Source organism: Panthera uncia, chromosome D1, assembly GCF_023721935.1.
Source record: "Panthera uncia isolate 11264 chromosome D1, Puncia_PCG_1.0, whole genome shotgun sequence".
Classification (NCBI taxonomy): Eukaryota; Metazoa; Chordata; class Mammalia; order Carnivora; family Felidae; genus Panthera; species Panthera uncia.
The window spans coordinates 86,384,647-86,409,037 of NC_064808.1; the positions used below are offsets into that span (position 1 = coordinate 86,384,647).

At 47.8% G+C, this 24,391-nt stretch overlaps 1 protein-coding gene and 1 long non-coding RNA gene across 3 annotated transcripts in view; both read right to left on the reverse strand.

The window, feature by feature from the left end:
• The window catches only part of FLI1 (Fli-1 proto-oncogene, ETS transcription factor), a 129,960-nt gene that overhangs the window by 81,492 nt on the left and 24,077 nt on the right, over positions 1 to 24,391 (reverse strand). The gene's annotated exons all lie outside the window — the stretch shown is intronic.
• On the reverse strand, positions 6,575 to 16,231 carry LOC125939021 (uncharacterized). Its single transcript, XR_007462905.1, has 2 exons — positions 16,098 to 16,231; positions 6,575 to 15,086 (listed from the first exon to the last, which is right to left on the reverse strand). It is a non-coding gene; the product is annotated as an uncharacterized LOC125939021 (long non-coding RNA).

The following is a 24,391-nucleotide window of genomic DNA, read 5'->3' on the forward strand; positions in this document are numbered from 1 at the left end:
TATTATATATATTATTATATATAATTAAATTATTATATATAATTATATATATATATATATATATAAACAATAACTTAGCTCTGTTCAGAAAGCTTGTCCTGGAAATGAATAGAGCTGCTGACGTGTTCCTCAGGGTACTAGCCTGGTTAGTTTCTCTGGAAGCCTGGCTCCTGAACTTGGTGTATTTTATTTTAAAATTTTTAAAAGTAAAATTTTTAAAAATCAAAGCTTCCTGAGACCATTCTAGATCTAGTGAATTAGGATCTCAGGAGCCAAGCCCAGGAGCCAGTACTCTTTACAGTCCCCAAGTGAGTCTTAGGCAGACACAAATCTCCGAACCCATGTTAGGTGCTCAGTGAACAAACTGTTCCAGCATCGCATTTGTTTGGAAAGTGCTGCAGAAGACACTGCTCCTCTCCTTTCCTTAAAGGTTCATGAGCTATATTAGCACATGCAATGTTCTGACCAATCCTGAGGCAAAGAGGCTTTTGTATGTTTCTAGAACCCAGAGTTTGCCACTCTATTTAAAAAAAAATTATTTTTATTTTTATTTTTATTTTTAGAGAGAGAGAGAAGAGAGAGTGCACAAGCAGGGAGGGAGCAGAGAGAGAGGGAGAGAGAGAAGCTTAAGCAGGCTCCATGCTCAGCACAGAGCCCCTTGTGCTAATTATTATTAGCAGGACCCTGGGATCATGACCTGAGCCAAAATCAAGAGTCAGATGTTCAACCAACTGAGCCACCCAGGCGCCCTACCACACTATTTTGAACACAGGATCTTGTTGCGTAAAACCCCTTTGAACATCCCTCAGCCACGTTTTGGAAGCAATGAAATGCCCTAATGGTATCTTCACCACAGGTCACTAGAGGACCCTACCTCCCTATAGGTCTCACTTTCTTTTCCTTTCCTGCCGTAAACCACTCAAACTATCTCAAGAGGGAGGCACGCTCAAGACAGACAGCAATTATTTATTTATTTATTTATTTATTTATTTATTTTGGGAACTAGCTGCTTCTTAGAATCATAACCCGCTTTGGGTAGGTGTTGGAAGCAAGGTTGCATAGTCCTTCCTCCCATCTTTATTACTTATGTGGAAATATTATCTCTTCGGGGGGGGGGGGGGGCTTTCCTTGAGAGGTCCCATCTCAACGATATCCAGTCTTAAGTTCTTTTTCAGGACACTCTACCTTTTTCCTCTTCCTTCATACCACATTTCTACTCACATATTCATTTGTGCAGAAGTGTGATTGACGTCTCTCCCGCCACTAGACTAAAAGTCTACGAGGGCAGGGTGTCTAGTCTCCTTCATTTACCTGCACAGCTAGGACTTAGCACAACGCCTGGCAGACAGTAAGCACTCAATCAAAACTTGCTGCCTGAGTGAATTACAGACTTTTTAATCCAGCGACTGGCACAGGACATGTGGGTCCAAGTGATGTAGACTCACAGTGGTTCTGTCTACACATCAGGGTTTCCTGAAAAGCTTCTGAACAGTGCAAGGTTGTGCCCCACAGTCTCCTAAAGGAGTAGGAGGGTGTGACAGAATACCATGCTGACCACTGGCTGGGTGGGTGGAGAAAGGGGGTGGGGGGCGCTGCGAGCTTTATTCTGGTCTCTTATGACTTACTCTAGGTTTTAGGACAAGTCTCTGCATGTTTTGGTGCCTTAATTCACTGTTTCGTAAAGCGGGCGTCCCGTTTGCCACTCCAAAATTACACTGTGAGATGTCTGCTTGAGCATTTTGAAATCCTAAAATGAGAGGTGATTCTGCAGTTCAAATCATGGTTACTATTTCCAGCGCTGTGGGTTTCTAGCACGTGGCTGCGACCCTGGGGTCCTGCCAAGTGATTTTTAACACAACTTCGCTCAGAAAGTGTTTTACTGATGCTGTCCCTTTAACAGCAAGAGGGCCGCTTCTTTGCTAACCACCCTTTTGTACTTGACCTCTTCTGTTGTGGTGCACAAGTTCCACAAGCAGACCGTCCTGGTGGGACATGCCTGCTGGCTCTTTGGTGTTTTTCTCACCGACATCTATCTGCAGCTTGGCAACCTGAACCCAGAGAAGACAACAGCACACCTCAGAGACACCACAAGGTCAAGTGTCAGGGGCTTCTTCCCCTTGGGCAGTCCCCCAGCAGTGCTGGGCTAATCCAGCCCAGGTTGTCAGCAGCACAGGAAGCAGAGGGCATGGCTAATGTACATGTCACCGTGTGGCTTATGGTCACAGCCTCACCCTACCTTCGAGCCTGCACAAGCTTCAAGAGCAGCAGGAAACGGCCAAGGGTATATATATAGCCACACTGTGTTTATCCCAGGGTGCTGTTTTGCACAGATTATTATGAACTTCTTCACTGAGACAGGACATGGCATCTGCCTTTTCCGCAGGGCCTCCTGAGGTGCTTGTAAAAGTAATCAATCCACCTGAGAAGGAAGAGGGACATTACGCCTTTTTGGTTTCTTCATTTTCAAGGTGAACAGACCAGTGCGTTTTCTTTTCCAAAGGATTTCCGGATCCATTCAGCCAAGGCTCAGAAAGGATGGGAAACAGCCATGGAAAAATGCGGGATTTTTGTGAGCCTCTAAATACCACTCATCTGGGAAAATCATTCATTCCATAGATTGAGTTTCCCCTGAAACTCATTAATTAAACTTTGCTCCCTACCCCCTCTCCCCGACCCCTTAAGTTCTCCTGGCAAATAAGTAAGTCCATCCCTTGATAGTGTAGCCTTCACACAGCCCTTGCTCTAGCTCCCTGGAATCCTACTAGGGCAGAGCCAACAGAAAAGCTGTGGGTACCTAGGCTTGAGGGGCCCCGGCACCGCAGAACACTTTTGTTCTTAAACAGGAGCAGTTGGAAGGAAAGGAAAAAGGGCCCTCGTTCTAGCTCCTCCCTCAGAGCAGAGTTATTCTTCATGGCTTTGGATGTGACTTCCTTGGAATTCATCGAACTCTAGACTAAAACGCATATTCTCGGGCTGGGCTGCAGCTTTCGGCTGCTCTGATTGGCCCTGTGCCACCTGCTGAATAAACAAGGGGATGAGCATTAGGAACAGTGAGCTGTTGAAATACTGGTCCCACAAAGGGTGGGGGGGTAAATGCTTTGGTCGAAGGTGCACGCTTGGGTGACTCTGAGCAAATCAGGAAACTGCTCTGAGGTTCAGGTTTTCATCTGTAAAATGGGGATAAGGAGGTTGTGAAGATTCAGTGAGAGAATCCGAGTAAAGCTTTCAGCACAGCACCCACATAACTGACTCTATATAATACGGGGCAGTCCTAGCTGAGGTAGTAAGAATATGAAATCAAGGTGGGACTTTAGATCAGGCAAACTCCTGGGGAGTATAGACCCTGATTTCAAGATTTTCCACTCTTTGTGCTAACTCAGTTGACTGCCTCATTCAACATGATTAATATACTCTCTATCTGGGACTTGAACTGCTCAGAGGGCAGCTGGCTCACTATCGTTCCTCAGAGCAACCTCTAACACAGTGCCACTTCACAAATGTGGTCTTGGTTCTTCCTATGCTGAAAAGACGTGAAACTTACACGATGCATTGTGAAAAAAATAGGCATCCCCTTAGCGCAAACATTCTGGAGGACAGTTTAAACGTTTTCCCAACCTCACAGACCCGCCAGCCAATGCCTGGGACGTGTGCCTCCAGGCTGGCTCAGAAGGACCCAGCCCAAGAAGCAGAGGCGAATGCTTCTGGTTTCTGTCCTTCCAAAAAAGGGGGTAGGTATTTGAGTCTGTTTTTGTGTGCTTTCTACTTGGTGCACGGAGGCCAAAGGCAGTGAAAAAAGGGACCTATGTTGTGCTGAGCCCAGTACTCGTTCAGGAGTCCTTAGTGGATGCAGAGTGCCCAGGGAAACCCTCATATAGCTCCAGCCCGATCCTTTTCTTTCCCACCTCTTTAACCGTACTGAATCTCAAACCATTGTTGAGACTCATTATTGAAAGTTGAGCACACAGTGGCAGGGGCCAAAGCCTGCGGCTGTGTGCGCCCAAGATTAAGACTTTTATCTGATCTTCGACAATTTGCAGAGGAAATCCTGTTCCAAGACTCAGAGCCCTGAGTGAAAGGTTGCCAGCAAGTTCTTCCCTCCCACCTGTGAGATAAATCAGGACACCTGAAATGTGAACACGGGCTCAGTGTTTATAAATGTAATAATCTCACTTCCTGTGACTCCATTAATCCCCCCTCCTGCCTTTTTTTCTTTTAAACACGGCATAACAAAGTCTCTTGGCAGAGGCTGGCTGGGTGTCCTTAGCGTCCTCATGTATACAGGGTCACAAAGCAGAGGTGGCTAGCAGGGGACAGATGCTCCCCGTTGATGAGACCAAACAGCCCAATGTGAGGAAAACAGGATCCCCTCCTCTTTAGGAAGAGCTGGTGTAAACTGGGGAGCGAAACAAGATATTCCCTATAACTGAAGGAGGGAATCCCCAAGACAGAATTTGCTTGGGGTGGGGGCGGGGGGGGGGGTCTGTCCTGATTCTGTTCCTTTTCCCACCACTCCTCCTATTAGTTGCTTTACTGCCAAGCAGGAACGGATCTGCTGATCGGCTGGTCCCCAGGTCCCCCCTGAACTGTGCTAGGTGTCTGGGGTGGGGGGCAGTACGCAAGAAAGGAAAGTCATGGAACTTGCCCGAAGGACCTCATGCTCACAGGGACTGCAGGAATTATGAACGTGATGATGTGAGAAAACAATGTAAGAGCATCAGTCTACAGGAGAACCACCCAGAAGCAGGCAAGAAAGGGAAGTCTGGTTCTAGGTACGACACAGCTGAGGGGTCTGACCCCAGTACCCTCACCTGGGCAGCAAGGGGGCTCACAGACAATTCCTGAGATCTTTCTGGATCCGGCATTCCCTGATTCTGTGACAGCCCCTGCCAGAAAATTCATTAAGGATTAAGCCAGACCCTGCGGCCACCTAAACTGGAAACTGGAAGCTCACTGCCTCGTTCGTTTCCTTGTGTTCACAGGGGCAGACCATGGCCACCGCACTTGTGGGGAAGAGCGAGTCTGCCGCACCACTGGCTCACAGGCACTTGAGGCTGTCCCCTTCGGATTCCTCTCCCTGCTGGGCTACTCTGCCCGAGGCCCAGTGGACAGAGCCCCTTTTTTGTTTTGTTCTGTTTCAGCCTGTGAGGAAAACGAACTTGCTAGTCAGTATGGAACTGTCCTGAGGGGAAGTGGGGGCTGGGAGGGAACCTTTACTTCTGCCCAACGCGGGACAGAGAAGAGAGAGGGGATGCCTCTCCTCCTCCCTCAAGCGCTGCACCCTCCTACCTAACAAACAAGCAGGTGTGGAGGTCGGGAGCCCAGCCTGCTCTGACGTGGCCACAGCCAGCCCTTGCGATGCCGGCCGCCGGGTAGAGGTTGGCGAGAGCTCCCTCACACATCTGTCCCCAGTGGCACATCCAGTGACCTCAGAGAGGGATCTAGAAGTCCACCACGGCGGGAGGATTTCCATCATGGAAACGGGTGCACAGACCTGGAGAGCTGGTTTTTAAACACCTATTAGCCCACGTGGTGGGATGTACCTGCTTCTCAAGCAGACGACCGCTCCCATAGACCTTGAGTGGGCACTGACTCAAGTCTTGAGTGCCTTCATCGCACTGAAAGGCTGAACCAGGGCCTGGCCACTGCGGTTGGCACCCAGGCCTCCTGATTCCCTACAGATTCTTTCCCCTGGAGAAAGGGAAAGCAGTTTTCTGTGGCAGCTTTTCTAATCCATCAGCTACCAATTCTACACCAACAGTCACTACTGCTTGAGTAGCTGCTAGTTTCCCGGCACAAAACCGGGTACTTTGTGTAAGTTTTTGCATCCCATTTCACCCCCAGCGTGGCCTTATGAAGTAATTTCCTCCATCTCATAGTTCAGGAAGGTGAAGCTTGGGAGGTTACCCAGCTTACTGGTGGCAGAGCTAAGATTTGAACTCAGAGCTGCCTGACTCCAAACCGTGCTCCTGCCAAAGTCTTCCCGTTACACAACATGCCAACTGGAAATGAACAGTGGTATTCCTCCTCCTTGAAAATATATCCAAATGATATCACTTCTAGGTAGGGCCTCAAGTATGGCACAGCTCCCAGGGCCACCATGCAATCAATATTACCCTTCCCAAAGACAAACCACCCTCCCCCACAGGACACACTTCCTCTTCCCCCTCCTCTACCCCAGCCGTTGTCCCTCCCCTCCTTCAACCTCTACTCAGAACTTACTTCCTCCTTGAAGCTTTCTCTTATTAACCCCACCCAGTTTTGATCACTTCACCAACTTTGCTTCTCCTCCAATGCTTAGACTCAAATTCACAGGACATTCCTTTTGCCTTATTTTTACAGCTGGAGGCCATTGGGTCTTCTTCATCGAGCTGTACCTCGCCCCTCTCTTTTGTGCTCATCCCATGGTGCCTGGCAGTGAGTGCTGTCCCCAGGGGCCTCTTGGGGTGGGCCTCTTTTGTCTGTGTCTGTGGGCCTAGGGGTGGCCTACTCTCCCCATCCACGCAGCAGGGTGCAAGGACATTTTCTCAATGATCTGGCCAAATGACTCAAGTGCCATGTTTGCTCTGGCCGAAGATGGTATTAGTGTGGAGCTACGGCAAGAAGTCAGGAGAAAGAGGCCTGGCCAGATTCATGTCAACTCTGGGAATTCTTTCCAGACCTCACGCTCAATGAAACTTCTGAGGACTTTCTTTGTCTTGGGCCAGACGAGGACTTGATGCTCTCTCTAAGAGGGTCTTAGGATTTCTCCTCATGTCCTTTCTACTCCCCACTCCCTTAGATGGACTTATTTGTTGAAATTAGCAATAGAGCAGGAGTTTGGGGCTGGGTTTGGGGAGGTATCTCTCTGTTTGATCAGTGGGGTCTGAAGGGTGTGAATACATAGGTGAGTACGAGTGGGTGTTAGCTGGGGAGAATGGGGCTGAGACAGGAGCTGGGACACAGTCACACATGTGACTATGTGCTTCAAAAGTCCTTGAGTGGACCTAGAGTAGAGGCTGGATCTTGAGTCTTCTGCGGGAAGATACCAGAAGTAACAGCTGGTCTGATTTGCATTTGGGAAGCCAGACTGTTTCAGACAGCTCAGCTGATGCAGGGAGCCATTCCTCTGAGGGTTTTCCTGGCCAGCTAGGACTCCTCCCTCTTCCCAAACTCCTCTCCTGCCTTGTCCCCTACTCCCCCCTGCCCTGAACGCATATCATTCCTCCCCCCCTATAAAGACCCTGCTGCTGTTTCACACTCCATGCTTCTGTCCTCCTGACACGTTAACAGGCCTCCCTCCCGCATGGCCTACCGCTTTTAGACTGGCACACACAGTTTTCACAAGAAGGGTTTTTGTGGTTTGGGTTTTTTTTTTTTTCCTTCATAAGTTTGCAGCTGCTAGTTTTGAAACCACCAGCCCTGGGGCAACTCAGTCAAACAGAGAGCAAGAGAGAAAGAAAAGGAGAGAAAATAAAAGGAGGGGATGAAAGATGTCTGTAAATCGTGTATTACATGCAAAAGGTCTGTGTGGTGGCCACATCCTTGCTCTGACTTCTCTGCCAGGCTTCTGTGAGTGAAGGGCTCTGGGACACCTTTGGGTGGGTTTGATGCAGGGTGCTCCTTCCTCCAGAAAGGGCTGGGGCCTGTGCTCACAGGTGAGATGTGAGGGGCTGACATTTTTGGCCGTGATCTGAAAGGGGACCTGGCCAGTTTCCGAGGCACTGCTCAAAGACGTGCACAGGTGTGGACATACAACCTGTGCTTGCTGGGGACAGGGGAGAGGTGGGTGGGAGGAGATAGGGGGAAACCCTGATGAAATTCCTGAGTATTCTGTAAGGATCGAGTTCAGGCTCACCTAGGGTGTTACTTTACATTTGAAAAATAAGTATAGTTGGCCCTGAAACAACGTGGGGGTTCGGGGGCGTGGAACCCTGTACGGTTGAAAACGCACCTCCAGTTTTTGGGTCCCCCAAAACTTAACTACCAACGGCTACTCTTTTTTTTTTTTTTAATTTTTTTCATGTTTATTTATTTTTGAGAGAGAGAGACAGAGTGTGAGCAGGGGAGGGGCAGAGAGAGAAGGAGACACAGAATCCGAAGCAGGCTCCAGGCTCTGAGCTGTCAGCACAGAGCCCAATGCGGGGCTCCAACTCATGAACCGAGAGATCATGACCTGAGCCGGAGTCGGACGCTCAATAGACTGAGCCACCCAGGCGCCCCCCAACAGCTACTCTTGGCCGGAAGCCTTGCCAATAACATGAACAGACGATTAGCACCATGTTTTGTACATTATATACATTCTATACTGTATTCTTACAATAAAGTAAGCCAGAGCAAAGAAAACATTATTAAGCAAATCATAAGGAAGAGAGAATATGTTTATACCGCCCTGCTGTAAACAATTCGAGTATAAGTGGGCCCGCACGGTTCAAGCCTGTGTCGTTCAAGCGTCAACTGTATTTAGCTGAACAGAGACTTGAGGCAACACGAGGAGCCAGAAATAAATGAATCCAGAAAACACTTCACATTCGGGTCTCCCCTTGCCCCTCCTACATTCACTGTATTTGTGGCAGCTAATTATAGTTTTTATCTAAACCAACAGAAAACCTAGAGTCACAGCCCAGAGTCATACCCCTGGCCAGAGCATGGAGGCCTGTCAAGACGGTGAGCTGGCAAGCTTATTCTGGGGGGATTTTGCATATTTTTTATATGCTGGCATCCCGACTTAAACCCCATAACTCTCTGTGGACCCTGATGAAAACACTTCTCCTGGGGGTTGGAGGGAGAATCATGGTCCTATTACCAAGTTGATGAGAAATGGCTGGTCCTCCAAATCAGGCCTGCTTTGACCTGAATGGGCAGAGACAAAGCCGGGCTGTTGAGAATCTATGCTTCCACAACCTTTGGTTTGTGCCTCTCCTACAACAACGAACCTATTCTAAATTCATATCATAATTATTTGTGGTCATGTTTCTCCTCACCCTCTCTCTCCACTTGCCCCTCACCAAATTTATGGGGGGAGGGGGGAAGGGAAGTCTCTTGAGGGCTTGGGATATGTTCTTTTTAGAATTGAATGGAATATTGGTTGCCATACTGTCTTATGAAAATGTGTACTGATTTTCCTGTCACCTGCAACATAAAATCTGATTCTCTACAGCCTGGCATTAAAGTGTTTTAAGAGTCACTTCGAGTCAATTCTGACTAGTTTCCAGCTTCCCTCAACTTTTGTGGCACTCTTACTAACATGGCACGCTCTTTCCCAAGTTCATGTTCCCGTTCGTGCCGCTTCCCTCTCCCTGGAATACCCTGTCGGGTACATTCCGAGTCATTGTAGAAATCAGCTCCACTGTTACCTGCACCCTGGGGAGCCATCCCCAACCCTCTTAGCTCTTTCCAGCAGTTAGTTGTTCCTTCAGTTGGTCTCCTGTGACACTTTGTACATGTTGCAAAAGCACTTCCTGGTCTTTAGCCTCTGAGTGTCCGTATATGCCTGCTTCCCCCAGGGGACGCTGACTTTAACAAAGGCAGGGACCATGTCTCAAGCATCATGGCATTCTCAATGCTGCACACTGCCTAGAAGTAGTAGGTGCTCAGTACATGTGTGATCATTAAATTAATGAAAGACGGAATGGATTCCATTCATCCATCCCTTGGAATCCCCAGTGGACTCTTCCTCTACCTGTCCTCCTTCTTTTCTTCTCCGCCACACGTAGCCACCTCCTGACGCTCAGGCCATATATGGCGCTAGGAATTCAACTCTTTTATTTCCATTTCTGCAATTTCTAGATCCTTGTGCACAAGCTTCGTAAAATTATGCATAGCCACTGCTGCTCGTCATGCTCCTGGGCCTCCAACATTTGGAAAGATACTGATTCAGGAGGCCCTTTATTACCCAAAGATATAGATACCCATGAAGACACGCCTTCCTGGATCACAACGTACCTCATCCATGAAGCCTTCCCACACCAGTCCAAACCCCCAACGATTTTCCTTTCCTTCTGATTTTTTTTTTTTTTTTTTTTTTGGCTTACCTCCCTTATGCTGCCTGATTCCCTCACTTTCTCCTCAGTTCTCTTTAATTACTCCACTGTTGTTCTGGACTCGCATGCAGTTGTCATGGATATTCTTTTCTCCCCATTCTCTGGAGACTCCCCCACGGTTCCCATCACTCGATACATGATCAGAATACAAAATGAATGACTGTGGTAGATGTCCCTACCACATCTGCATACTGTATCACTCTCCAGACAGGGTATCCCCAAGAGAACTTGACCTCCTTTGACTAGCTGCTGGATGCAGCGATATTAATTAGCCACATCTCAATGAGCATAATTTCTGTTATGGAATAAATCCCCAATAATTTGCACATTTTTGAACCACAGAGTTGCACTTTACGGTGGAAGCCATACCACTCAGTTTCTCAGTTCAAGTATTGATAAAAATTGCAGAACTCTTCCCAGTAGAGAGAGCTGTGTCCCCTGGAGCCTGAGCAGCCATATCCCTGCAGAGCTCGCTTATACCCCAGGGCCACAGGTGAGAAAGTGAATGCTTACTGTGAAGGCCAACTGTAGCCAAGTAGGCCAGGCGGGGTTTTTGATGTCTACAATCACCCAGTTGGTGCCTCCAGCCCGTTTTGCCCCTTGTCTGAACATCCTCCTCCTGTACTCCAGTGGGGCCTTCCCCTCTCTGGGTTGGGCCTCTCTGCAAGGCATCCCTTGATAAATTCTCTTCTGCCTTCTCTCCCTCCCCTCCCCCACACCCTGTCAAAACTTGCCCGGTTTGCTACCTTCACAGGACCTTGCTCAGCTAAGTTCATGTAGTAAATGCAATCACTCAAGTCATGTCAACCAGTAACTTTTGCATTTTGACGTGAGCTTCCCGGAGGCTCAAAGAAACGAGCTCCTGGTGACCATTTCAGGCAGATGGAATACTGGTGATGGAGTCCAAGGCTAGCCATGGACACGGGAAATCTTCCTCCCACCCTCTCCCTGCTCCAGGATGACCAGGAAGTCTCTGACTCCAAGGCTAGTCAGGGGGGTTTTAGACTAGAAGGGTAGGATAGGAGGTCCCCCACAATAAATCCCTGGCCTGGGTCACCTGGCTTAGAATTCAGGGTTTGAAAAGTCATTCAATCCCTTCATTCTTAAAGCTGACCTTCTAGGGAGTCTGGAGCTGGCAAGTTTCAGATTCATTTGCGTCAACATGTTGTTTGGTTAATGCAGCTGAGCATCTAAGCCCATTTTCTTAGAAACAGGAAATCCCAGTGTGCCAAGAGTAAACAGATCCCAGCCCCCAAAGGTTCGAGTTCATTTAGGAACTCCCTGACCACAAGGGTCTGTGGAGCTGTATGCTTGAGCCAGGCTTGCTCTCCTGCCCATAATGGATCTTGCACAAAGAAATCGGTCTCTCTTCAGCTCAGCACCTAGAAGAGCTGTGAGCTGAGCCAGGCTCAAGAGAGGCTGGGGGTAGGTTAAGGACAGGATCCTAACGTCAGACAGCATGGAAAAGTATCGAGGGTCTTTTGTAACTCAGGGGGTGTTTCCCCTGAGACCCCCACCACAGACTCTTTGATTCCAGTGGCTTGCTTATAATTCTTTGTATCTTCCACAGCAGCAGGGAATCTTGTCTGTTTTATTCTCCATCCCACCACTACCACAACACGGTGTCTGGAACAGGAGGCACTAAGTGCATAGCTAGGGGGATGAACGAACAATTGACTAAGTGGCACCATGAGAGTCAAGGCCTTCGTGAAGAAGCTTGCCCGTGCCGGCTTCGCAAGGCATCATGCAGGGGTCAGCCGCCATGGTCCTGAGGGACTCAGAGAGAATTCTCGTGGGCAAACTTGTCAGCACTCAACCGGGAAGGACTGATTCTACCAAAGCGGCCGGGAGGTTCCAGCTTCTCAAGGTGAGTTGAGCAAGCTCAGATAAGTGGAGGCTGGAGGAGAAGAAAATCAGTTGGCTGGCTGGAGGGGGAAGGGCAGAGGGCTGGCCAGGGGGGCTCCCTCCCACGGCAGAGATCCCGCTCCCTCGCCAGACAAAGAGCCCTCAGACGGCTACCACCCCAACCTCTGCCACACACGGAGAAGGAGAAGGCGAAAGGGCCCGGCCTCTTGCTGACAGCCAGCCCTGCTGACCCCGTTTGCTGTGAGGGGGCAGATGAGTGGCAGACGGCCGCCTCAGAGGCTGGAGTTGCTGAGCAGTGACAACAGAAGAAAAGAGGCAGCTCTTATTCTATTCTTAGTAGTTGCTTTCCACGTATGTGTAAGTCAAACATCCTATGCAAAAAGAGGCCTCGGGGCAGCAGGAAATTCGGAGTTGTGGGTGTCTTTGTGCTATCACATCAGGTCCTGGGTTTGCCCGTAATCCGGTCTCCGCGGGGCTTCCGTGGGGCAAGGCCAGGGAGGTGAGCTGAGGCGGGCCCCGCCTCCCCAGCCTCTGGCTTTATGACTCAAGGGGGACTCGGTGACTTTTCTTAACATCGCTTTTTCAGCATTTCATGTGGGTTTCTTTCTAAAGGCTAGAAAGAATACTTTATTGAAATCAAAAAGAAGTAAGTCTAGCCCTGTTAAACAATGCCATCCCAGGTCCAGAAACTGGGGAGAAGCAAAACAACATATACTGAAAGCCCAGCACTTAACCTTCATTTAATGATTTACTGTGCATCCATTAGAAGTGGTGATGGTGGCTCAGTCGGTTAAGCGCCAGCTTCAACCCAGGTCATGATCTCGAGGTTCGTGAGTTCGAGCCCCTCGTGGGTCTCTGTGCTGGCAGCTCAGAGCCTGGAGCCTGCTTCGGATTCTGTGTCTCCCTCTCTCTCTACCCCTCTCCAGCTCATGCTCTGTCTCTGTCTCTCTCTCTCTCTCCCTCTCTCAAAAATAAATGAACATTAAAAAAAAATTTTTTTTAAAGTAATACTGTAGAATAGTATTTAATGATACAGGGAACATCTACAATTTAGTAAGAAGAGACTAAAAGGAGATTGCAAAACAATAGTGTACATATGCAGAAAACAGGTTTACAAGGATGCAGTGAGAGCTTCTCAGGGCCATGGCCATTCTGGCTCCCGCAATGGCCCGCTTTCCCTTTTAAAAGCCTACTATACTTATCTACTCAATAAACTCTTTCTCCCCATTCTGATCTTGGGTCTCCAATTCTTTGGTGCATCTGGGGCAAGAACTGAGCCACCTGGTAACAATATGATTCTGGTTATATAAAAAGAAGGCATATATGTCTAGATATTTGCACTAAAGAGACTATAAGGAAACACACCGACACGTTAACCGGTTATTTTCCGCACAGTGGGACTCCGGGTGCTTTTGTAGTTTTCTTTCATGATGTTTCCACAGTTTCCAAAGTTTATCCAAAGCTGATGTATTACTTTGGAAATCACTATTTAAAAAAAAATTCTTCAAAAAGACATAATGCGTTTGGGGCGCCTAGGTACCTCCGTCGGTGAAACGTCCGACTTCGGCTCAGGTCATGATCTCACAGTTCTTGTGAGTTCGAGCCCCGTGTCGGGCTCTGTGCCTGGAGCCTGGAGCCTGTTTTGGATTCTGTGTCTCCCTCTCTCTACCCCTCCCCCCCTCATGCTCTGTCTCTCAAAAATAAATAAACATTTAAAACATTAAAAAACAGACACGATGCATTTGATGAGCAAAAGAAAAACTTAAGCTACAACACAGAAAAGGAAAAGAAGGAGCAGCCTGTGTAGCGTCTGAGGGAGGTGTGCTGAGGGAGCCATTTTTCTCAGCGCTGGGTGGATTGTGATGGACCTTACCATCCTGTCCCTGACTCTCTGTCTCCCCTCCTTTCTCATCCCTACGCAGCTCTCTTCCTTCTGACCGATGACCGCACAGGGCTCCAACAGCCCCTTGCTGCCCTGTGGCACCTGTCTGCCGGGCATGACTTTCGGCTTGTTTGAGGAGAGCAAGAAAAGCCAGGGCGGCACAAGCAGACGTGATGAACGCACCTCCGCTTCCCAAGGCCAATGTGAGTCTCACTTGTGGCTGGAGAGCAACTGAGACCTCTCCAGGTCCAGGGAACTCATGCTTTGTGCACCCAGAGCCCTCGCTGCCTTGGTGCAAAGCCCCACTGGAGAGTTAATTAGCAAGATGTCAGCAACTCCCAAATGCCACACCTGTCAGATACTGGCTCCCTCGGGTCCCCAGGAGAACGTGCTCAAGCTGTAAGTAAGTAATATATACAGACGCATATGCTTTGTATCTATGTACACAGAGATGCACGTATACACGCAGGCGTACATATATGCACGTATCAGACACACACATATGAGAAAAGAGGGGACAGATCGAATGCGCGCGCACACACCCCAGTTTGTCCTCACGGCATTATGAAATGGTACATTTTCTTCATCTAACTGATGAGGAAACTGAGAGCCTAAGAGGTTAAGTCACAGGGCCAGAAGTGGCAGAGCTAAGAATCTGAACCCAGTCCTGCATGTCTCCAGAGCTCTTAACCAGAGTCCCGCTTTCCCTCTAGTGTCGCCGTCCCGGCAGGCTGCTGTGGTTGTGGTACGTCCTAACGCCCCATAATTACTGGGTTCGACCCGGCCTCCAGAACGACCGTGACAAAATTTGTGGAAATGTTCACAACAGCTCTCGACTTCCAGGTTCTGAGATCAGAAACGGAAGTTTCAAAATACCGAAAGTTCGTTTATGTTGAACACACTGCTTAGGCTAAAAGCAGGAAGTCCGAGAAAGCCTGATCTCATGAGATTTTCAGCCCAATTTGGATCCACATCTGCACTTCTGGATTTTCCACTGAGTCCAACCACCCTCAGCTGCTCTGAGCTTCTGCCATTTCACCGACCCTCCACCTCCCGCACGGGGCATCGATAAGTAATAAAATCTGCTGCAGTTCACGAAGACGTATCCGGTGATTGGCCGGTTGCAAGGTGGTGAGCTGGGATAGTCAGGAGCGAGGAACAATTGAAGTCTGAAAAGCATGTATGTTGCTTTTTGTAAAGTTACAAAAAAAAAATAATAAAGCAAAACACACAAAAGCTCGAAACAATAAGTCATCCAAATAATGGCCTCTGTTCTTCTCTTGCAGGTGCAGGAAACAAGTGGAAAGGAATCTGGCCACCTACTCCTTCCCTGCAGACCTGGTCTCCCCATTGGTCAGATTCCAGCGAGGCTGGAAGAAGAAGGGCAGGTGGTGGTGTTCAGAAATGTGCTTTGCATCACCAGCGTTGGGGGAACCTCAGAAGGTTGGGGAGAATCGCCTCTGTACCCCGAATCTCGTGGGGAGCGAGTCCCGCGTGTCGTGGATGCGAAATCTGTGACTAGGAGAAGTGAAGTGATTTGCTCAGCATCACACATCTGGTCGACAGCAGGAGCTGGGATGAGAACTCCAGTCTACGACATCCGGGTCCCCTTTTTCCGGTTAAGATGGCTGTCCTGCCTGCCTTTCAGCACTCAAATGAGTTAATAGATGTCCTAGAGTTTGTGTGTGTGTGTTTTTAAAAATTTTTTAAAGTTTTTGTTTATTTATTTTGAGAGAGAGAGAGAGAGAGAGAGAGAGCACAAGCAGGGGAGGGACAGAAACAGAGGGAGGGAGAGAGAGAGAGGATCCCAAACCGGCTGCACGCCGTTCACCCGGAACCCGATGCAGGGCTCGAAGCCACAAGCCATGAGATCATGACTTGAGTCAAAATCAAGAGTCAGACGCTTAACGATTGAGCCACCCAGGCACCCCTAGATGTCTTAGAGTGAATGTTTTCTGGGGATGCCATTATGGATGAGGCTTCCCTGTTCAGAGGCTCCCAGGAACAACCCGTTCCCACCATCCCTGGCACCACCTTAGATACCCCTGTGGGAACATCTGAGGGCTTTGGGATAACAAGAATCCCCGGTGCTTTGTGATGCAGACTCCTCTACTCATGGACTGGCCCACATTCCCTTGAAGCACGACTTTAACTCAGCCACATCCGACTGAAACAATCCAGGAGAGGTGACGGACTGCATCTTAGGGCCACCTCCTCCCCAGCTCAGGCACACAGGGGTCACTGCCTTGCCTTGTAAACCTGCACAAACAGGGTGCAAAGCAGATGCAGCACGACGCATTCAGGAAACAAGTGGAAAGGAATCTGGCCACCTACTCCTTCCCTGCAGACCTGGCCTCCCCATTGGTCAGATTCCAGCGAGGCTGGAAGAAGAAGGGCAGGTGGTGGTGTTCAGAAATGTGCTTTGCATCACCAGCATTGGGGGAACCTCAGAAGGTTGGGGAGAATCGCCAACCGTGTGGCCTTGAGTAAATGACCTAACATCTCTGGGCCTCAGTTCCCTCATCACAAGATGGGAGTTGCGATATATATACCTCACAGGTTGGTGGGGGAACTAAAGGGAACACACGTGGATGCAGGCTCCTCCCTCCCTTCCCTGCAGTCCAACACCGTCCTTTTGGGATAAACCCCAAGCCTGCATGTCTTGGAAGCAGAACCTCTGGGCCCCAGAAGAACTGCCAGAAGCTGGAAGAAGGCTTCAGATTGGCAGCATATAGGCTTTCAGAGGAGTTTCTTACACTTAGCAATCATCGCACACACACCGCCTGACAGCAAGACCTTCATGAGCCTGCTTTTCTCTTAGAGAGTGAATTTCCTGGGCATTTCCTCTCTACTGACACAGGCCCTGTGCTGTCTCCTCTGCCCCATCACAGGTGCACGGGCTTCGCTGGGCACCCTGGTTCCGGGTGTGCTTGGAGCAGGGGTGAAGAGGGTAATCTCCCCCACCGCTTGAAGTTACAGCGGGAGGAAACAGGGCCTTTCATGTGGCAGGGTCGGGCATTCTCCCTGGAGCGGGTACGTTCCCCGGAAGCCAAGCCGGTGGGCAGAGGCCCAGGCCGCTGCTGCTTCCTCCCCACCTTGGAAAATTACACAGAGTGCCACTTTGCCCACTGGCTGCCGGGCAGATGCCCCGCTGCTGGCTGAAACTATTCTACCTCCTTAGGATGAAAAACAACAATGTGCCATGCCCACAGTGACCAGCGTGCCCTTTCCTCTTCCTCCTCCCGGCCCTGGAAAAAGTACAGGATCTGTAAACAAGTCATTAGATTCGAGATCCTGCCCAATTTAGACTCTTTGTCTCAGTGTTCTCCAGAGTAAACTCGTGGTCACACCCACCCAAACCAAGCAAAGCCCAGAAGGAATGCAGGGCCCTGTGGCCAGGCTAACCACAGCTGACCCCACGATGCCCAGGGCTCGGTGCACTCCCGGGGCTGGGAGGGGCCCGCAGCAAGCCCTGTGAGCTCAGGTTCCAGTGGGGAGAAGAGCAGTGCCCTCGGACCGGCCAACAGCTAAGATCCCGGTCTCTGGGTTCAATTCCCCAAAGCAGTTTTAATTTTGCAAATGTCTCCCCAAACTATCAAAAATCCCAAATCCACCACCTCCTTTGAAGTCTGGCAAGAAAACCCCCAAGATCAGCTTCTCTTTTATTCCTGTACTTCCCGTACAGGCAGGCTTCTAGAAAACAGAGGTTGGAGAAAATGAAAGTCAATGCCAAATACTAACCAGACAGAAGACTTTTCCCCACGCCCCCCCGCCCCCCCCCCCTCAGCTCTGGCATTATGGGCTGGGGAGCTGGGCCCCTCTCCTGCTGCTGAAGATCTGTTTATTTTGCACTCCATAAAGGGAAACCAGGCCCTTTTCTGACATTTTGGCTCGGAGGGGGTGGGGAGAAAAAGAGGTCCAGAATTTAAACTCAAAACCAGATCAGCTTCTCTAAATCTCCTGGTGCTTTTTCTGTGATGCTTCAATGGGCCACATTGTACGAATCAGGCTTTTAACTCTCCCAGCCCGTGATGCCGACATCTCTAACCCCTGCGAAATGCCATAAACTGCAATGACCCCTTCTTGACTTCCCACCACGCCAGTGCGCCCCAGATGAAATTAGGGACAGACGGCGCTCACAGGCAGCCTGTATTGCCAGCCTCACTGGCCTGCCTCTGCTGCCCGCCAGCAGGGAAATCTGCTGTGCCTGAAACCAGGTTCTCCTGAGCTGGACGGTGGCTTCCTTTAAACAATGAAACAGGGAATTTCCTTTGTCCTGGAAATGTTCCGCTTGTCATCCACGTTATCCTTATCAGCAGACCACAATGCAGCGAGGAGAGGCCCCAGTGTGCTCAGGACCCGGGGGGTATCATTGCAAAATGTTTTCTTCGCTTTTTCCTCTGCCTTGAATTCAAAGCATGACCTCTACCAGCGGAATTCAATCAGGTCAGCTCCCAGATTCCCCAGTGGGGAAATAAAAGTAGCACAGGCAAAGTCTATTGTTTCCATCCCAAGAAGGTAGAGACGTCGTTTTCTCTCTTTAGCATCCCAGTAGATGAGGTGGGATGGGGGCGAGGGGAGGTAATAAGAGGGCGCTTAAAAATTGTTTAAGATCTCAGTAATAAAACATAGCCTAGATCCTGCACTGCCCCTGCACTGCCATAAGGTTTTCCCCAAACGTGCCTGGCATCTGTGCTTCAGTCCTTTGCCGCGGCGCTGGCCAGTTGAAATGCAATTCATTTTCTATTTGGACAAGTTTGAAACTAGATTCCCGCCCCCCGGCCCCCACCCCCCCTTTAAACAACAGGAGAGCAATACAGTTAGGAAAAGGGGTGGAGGCATGTGGAAACACCAGAAGGCCAAAGGAATTGCAAAAATAAACTTCTGCTAATGTTAACACTCTTGTATTCCAGGGAAGGCATAATTAATTGTATATGCTTAGTCACTTAGCAACCCCGAACTTTTATTCTGAAAAGCTGAAAATATTTCACATATGTAGTGAGTAAAGTCTTTGGGATCAGACAGACCCTTCTAGCTGCATAGCTTTTGGCAAGTCGCTTGAGTTTTCTATGCCTCCACCCCTTCTCATGGGTAAAGTGTGTCTAATAATAGATGTATTCCATGGGCTGCAGTGGGAATGAAGTGCTAAAATGCATTTAAATTGCTCAGGACAGTGCTTGGCTCATCAGTAACTACTCAATAAATGTTATTATTATTATCATCATCATCATTACAGATGCCTCCTGCAAAGTTGTTTTAAAGTAAAGGGCCCAGTAATTCCAGAAAAGATCTTGAAAGCCAATCCCAGCTCTGAGCCTCTCTAAAGTCTTCGATCACAGAGCTTTCTCCGAAAAGGAAACACCAGGTAAGGAAAGCCCACCTCCTCAAGGAGGTGTTTACTTGTTGCTGTTGTTTTATTTATTTAATCTTGCAAAATGCTTTCAAGGCCTTCTTTATTACAACATGGCTTTGAGGTAAATTTATCACTGGCAGGATCTCCCCCTTCGGCAGTGAGAAAACGAAGGCCTGGGGAGACCTGGCCCTTGCTTAAGGACCCACAGCCCTTCATAGCAAAGCCAGTGAGCATGGCTTCCAGGGCTCTGTCTGCCAAAGAGCGGCCTCGCCTTGCCGGTGAGGAGTCACGCCAAGCTGAGACCAAGTTGATTCCGCCAACTGGAATTCTCCAAGGTGGAAGTCAACCTCCCAGAATCCTCTTACCCTTGAAATTTCTGGATGCATGGTATATTATAAGCATATCAACCACTACCTGTATATTCTATGCACTCAGTTAAACACTGGTATGGTAATGTCTCCAAAGGTCATTGTCCTCTTACCATTTTCTTTATTACACTCTACTTGCCTTGACTGCAGAAGAGAGAAGCTAAGAAAACGGCTCATGGACGCACAGATAAGGCCTGGAGGGACCTTGGATAGAGTGACGGAGCTTGTGATGCTGAACTTAGCCGTGCCACGGCGAGGCTGGGGAGGAAAGCAGCCATTTCATTCACCCGCTAATTCGGCCAAGACTGATTGAGGGCTTACTTCTCTTTTAGGCTTACTCCTCCTTATCATTCAAGGGTCACCCTCAATGTCACTTCCTTAGGGAAACCTTTGACCTCTGAGACTAGGCCAGGTCCCCAGGTTATGCTCCCCTGAAGCACCCTGCACTTCCGTTTTCACAGAGCTCTTTGCTCTGAAAGCAAATGGCTCAGTATTTGTTTTCCCTCCATCACTATAATGTGATGGGGCAGGAGCCTCGCCTGTCTTTATTTACTACCATATCGCAGCGCCTAACATAGAGAAGGCGCTTGCTAAGTACATGAACCTGTGCCAGGTGCTGAGGTCTCCAGGAAAAACTGGCAGAAAGTCTGCCCTCAAGGAGTTTATGCAAACATTAAAAACCCATGCTTAATGCAGTATGACAGGAGTAACTACAAATTGTGACGGCCACACAATTGTATTCTACACACACTTCCTCACTTCGTTCCAGACAAAATCTAAAAAGAACAAACGTGGAAGTTGTCAACCCAAAGGGACGTTTTTCTGAAAATGCACGAGGCACAGAAATATGGAGCTAGTTATGGAGCCTATATGTAATCGGGATGAGACTATGAGAGACTCTAACTGGTCATTCACTGGGGCCTGTGGATTGATCTGTATTTTAATTCATCCTTTCTGGAGGGCAGGCAAGTGTAGAAGCAGACCACACTGGTTCATCACTCCTAAAACCATCCCGTAGCACTAGGCTTCAGGAAACTTTGCCTTGTTTTCTCTGCGGCATCGATCCATCCTGGTTTTAAGCAATTCGACTCAAAAATGCATGCCACAGATTCAGTGATGGGCATAGGACTGACCTTCACAGTGATGTCAAACTGAACACTTTCTTTTTTTTTTTTTAAGTTTATTTATTTATCTTTGAGAGAGAAAGCGTGAGCGAAGGAGGAGCAGAAAGAGAGGGAGAGAGAGAATCCCAAGCAGCCGCCACACTCTCAGCACAGAGCCTGATGTAGGGCTCCAACTCGCAAGTGAGAGTTGAGCCATGAGATCACCACCTGAGCTAAAATCAAGAGTCGGACGCTGAACCCACTGAGCCACACAGGTGCCCCAACCTGAAGACTTTCTAAGTAAAAGCCACCACAGGTCCACTCATTGTGTGTCTCCTGGAGAAAGACTAGGGTGTTTATTCCTCTTGCTAATTTCTGAAGCCACATCAGGTATAGCATGTTCTATGTTCCTATTATCCATGGGTGAGGGCCACAAAGGAAAGAGAGAACTTGCCTCCTGTCTCAGAGATGTCAGGCTTTTGGATCTTGGTAACCGATAGTACCACAGAACAGTACAAACCAAGGGAAAACTCATTGGAGGGAAATTGGGGTTCAAAGAAGCCACTCTAGCTAGTTCTTTTTTAAAATAAGTTGGCTTGTTAATATTTATACTTAAGGAGAAATCTTCCTACAACAAATTATAGGGATCTGGGAACTAGAAAAGCCAACCATCTATTAATAGGATGGAGTCCTACATAATAGAAAATCATATATTCACAGCAGCACAAAGCATTAGAACTGAAAACGACCTTAAAATTAATTTAGCACAATGCTGGTATTTTATAAACTCAAATCACCATGTAGTACAGGATTCTCTTTTTTTCTGAGGTCATTTTTCAATGAAAAGATATATAGAAAAAGCCCATACCTTTTTTGGCCAGTCCAATATACATTTACTCACAATTTGTGAATATCCCCATGATCAATTCCAAGTGCTTCCACTTTATTGAAAGGAAAAGAAAGCATTATATTCTTACAGGTCAGCATAGAATTGGTGAAGAAGCCGGGAAACTACAGAGTAAACTTACTTCCAGCTCCAGGCCAACCCTGGTAGTACCTGGATAACGCTGGACATTTACTTTTCGTTTGGTTTAATGTCAGTCCTAAGAGGAAGTGGAAGTGTTAGTCTCCATTTGGACAACACACAGCTGACTCAATAAAAAACAATCCAGGTAAATATATCCTCTGACTAAATTCAGATTTTAAGATGCTTTTGATGTGAATGATATAGACTTGTACTATCTGATAGGGAGTCACTAGCCATATATGGCTATCTAAATTTAGATGAACGAAAGTCAAGTGACATGAAATGAAAAATTTAGTCCCTCTTTCACCAGCCACGTTGCGAGTGCTCAGTGGCCACTTGAATTTGCGAGGCTAGTGGCTACCATATTGGGCAGTGCAGAACACAGCATTCCCACCTTTACAGGAAACCCTACTGGATGATTCTAAGACGTGTCTCTACATCTGCCACTCTCCTTTGCCTTTGAGATAAGGCTAAGGAAGTTGAGAACTACTAATGACGTTTCCCAAATCCCTCACCCTAAAAATTGTGCAAGAGCCATATCTGTCATAAAGCTTCCTACACATCAATACTCTCGAAAGAGAGATATCTGAACCTTCCACAGCCCAAGAAAAAGTTGCTCTCTTCTACCCAAATCAAATCGAAAACCAGACATTCAGAGTTACTTGGAAAAGATGAGATTTTAGCTCGTTCCAAATGTGTAAACGTTTAGGCAAGACATAGGACGTAGTTAAGATGGCGGGAGGATGAGTTTGCCCAGAACCTTCATATGATCCAACCTCACAGAGATAGACCCACTGTTAAATGAAGTGAGTTTCCTGCAAGGTGGCATTGATTTCCATCGTGTGAGATGCTCTTCATAACTTGAAATACATATTCGGGATGCTGTACCATCTCTTTACCTTCACTGTGTGGTTTTTATCTAAAAAACAGACTCATCCTTCAACAGAGCATCAAGATCTTGGTGGTCACTTGTCTTCCGGGGCAAGGAAATAGGACTGATTTTAGCTAAACTGCAGTTTCGGAAGAACTCTAGATCACTCTCTGAACAACTCAATGTCCAGCCCCATGGACTGTGAAATCCCCATTCTGTTGGCTAGGAATACAACTCTAGTACATTATTCAACATGTTTGGAAAAAAGATTTAAGGAGAAGCGCTGAATCCTCAATCCTAAATGTCTGGATGAGCACTTTAAAATGAACTGTCAATTTCATGTTCCTTTCTTTATGTCAGTATTTAGCGGCTTCAGTGTGGGTAAAATATTGGCAAATGTTCTCCCTCTCACTTCTGCTCACATAATAGTATTTGGTTGCATGGCATAGCCTGGAAGACAGAGATACAACCTCTCCTGCAGCAGTGATGACGCATGATGAGAAGAAAGACTAAGCTTGCTTTGTCTAGTCTCACGTGGGAAAAAGGCCATGATTATTCCCGACTTCGACACTGACAGAGGACCGTCTTTGAGAAAAATTACTTCTTTCATTCTGCTGTTCTTTCACTCCCATTTAAATCAGTTAAACCTATGATGCTTCAGACAGACCAACACAACCCAAACAAATTCACAGCCATTGCTCAGGGGAGTTCAGATCTCCAGTTCCTCCTAGACTGGAAAATGCTGCTTTCTGGAATGGAATGGTAAAGCAGAGCTTAGCTCCGCTCTGAATGAACCAAGTTCAGATCTGGCCCTGTATTGCCTTCACTCATGACCACAGGGACAGAGAAAAGAACAGAGGTGGTGGCACAGGTGAATCAGTCAGGAGAGCCAGTGGGGCGTCTGGCCAGCTGGGGTGGGGGGGATTTTAAAACTGTTCCCAAGGGAAGGTTGTAAAATCTATGTGTGTCATATTCCAGGAGGTCTCTTCAAAAGCAGAGACAAACCTAAACAAAAAACAAACCTGAGCATTGGTTGGACAGGAGAATTTTATTTCTCTGGTATTTTCAGTTTGACACACTCTCTTTATCAGCAGCACAAGCCTGGAATTCCTGAGGCTGCACTCATATCCTGAATTCAGTTTTTACGTAAAACCTCCATTGATTGGGGATGGGAGTTTCACGAGTATAACAATGGCCGGATACGAGGGAGGGAAAGGAGGAGTATGTGATGTTTGGTCTATACTGATGCATTCATAGGGGCGAGTGTCTTTATGGGCAATGAGATATGAATAAGTAGCCGATTGACAAAATTAACCAAATGCAAGTAAGTCTTTGGAATCATTAAAACCAGAAAAAGCAACCAAACCCCTGGCTTCAATTGAAGAAACATTTTTATTATCTGTTATGTACAAACACTGACTCGGATGGGAAGAAAAACTAAAGTAGTAATAATTAGCATTTACCTAGCACTTTACAGGTACAAAGTGCTTTTCCTTCTGTACTTCTTTGAGTCTTACAATCGGTCAGTAAAGCAGCTGGAAAACTTCATATACCTTATTATTATTATCATCATTACTCTTCCTATTTTACAGATAGGAAAGGAGAAGATTAGAGAAGTTACTATGTGGCCCAAGATCACACAACTAATAAGTTGGTTTAAATCGAGATTTTGATACTTCAAAATGGCCTACTTACTTACATGGCTCCCATGAAACCATCTGCCACTCTCATAATGATTTTCAAACCCCTCCAGCATCTCACTGCCAGCCTTCACAAGATTTTTGGGTTCCCCTTCTTAGGCAAGAAGGACCACACAGCACACAGCATTCCCACATTACATTGTGTGAGCACAAAGTGACATTTCATAACTCAGGCCGACTGAATATTGCTAACCAGCTCCAA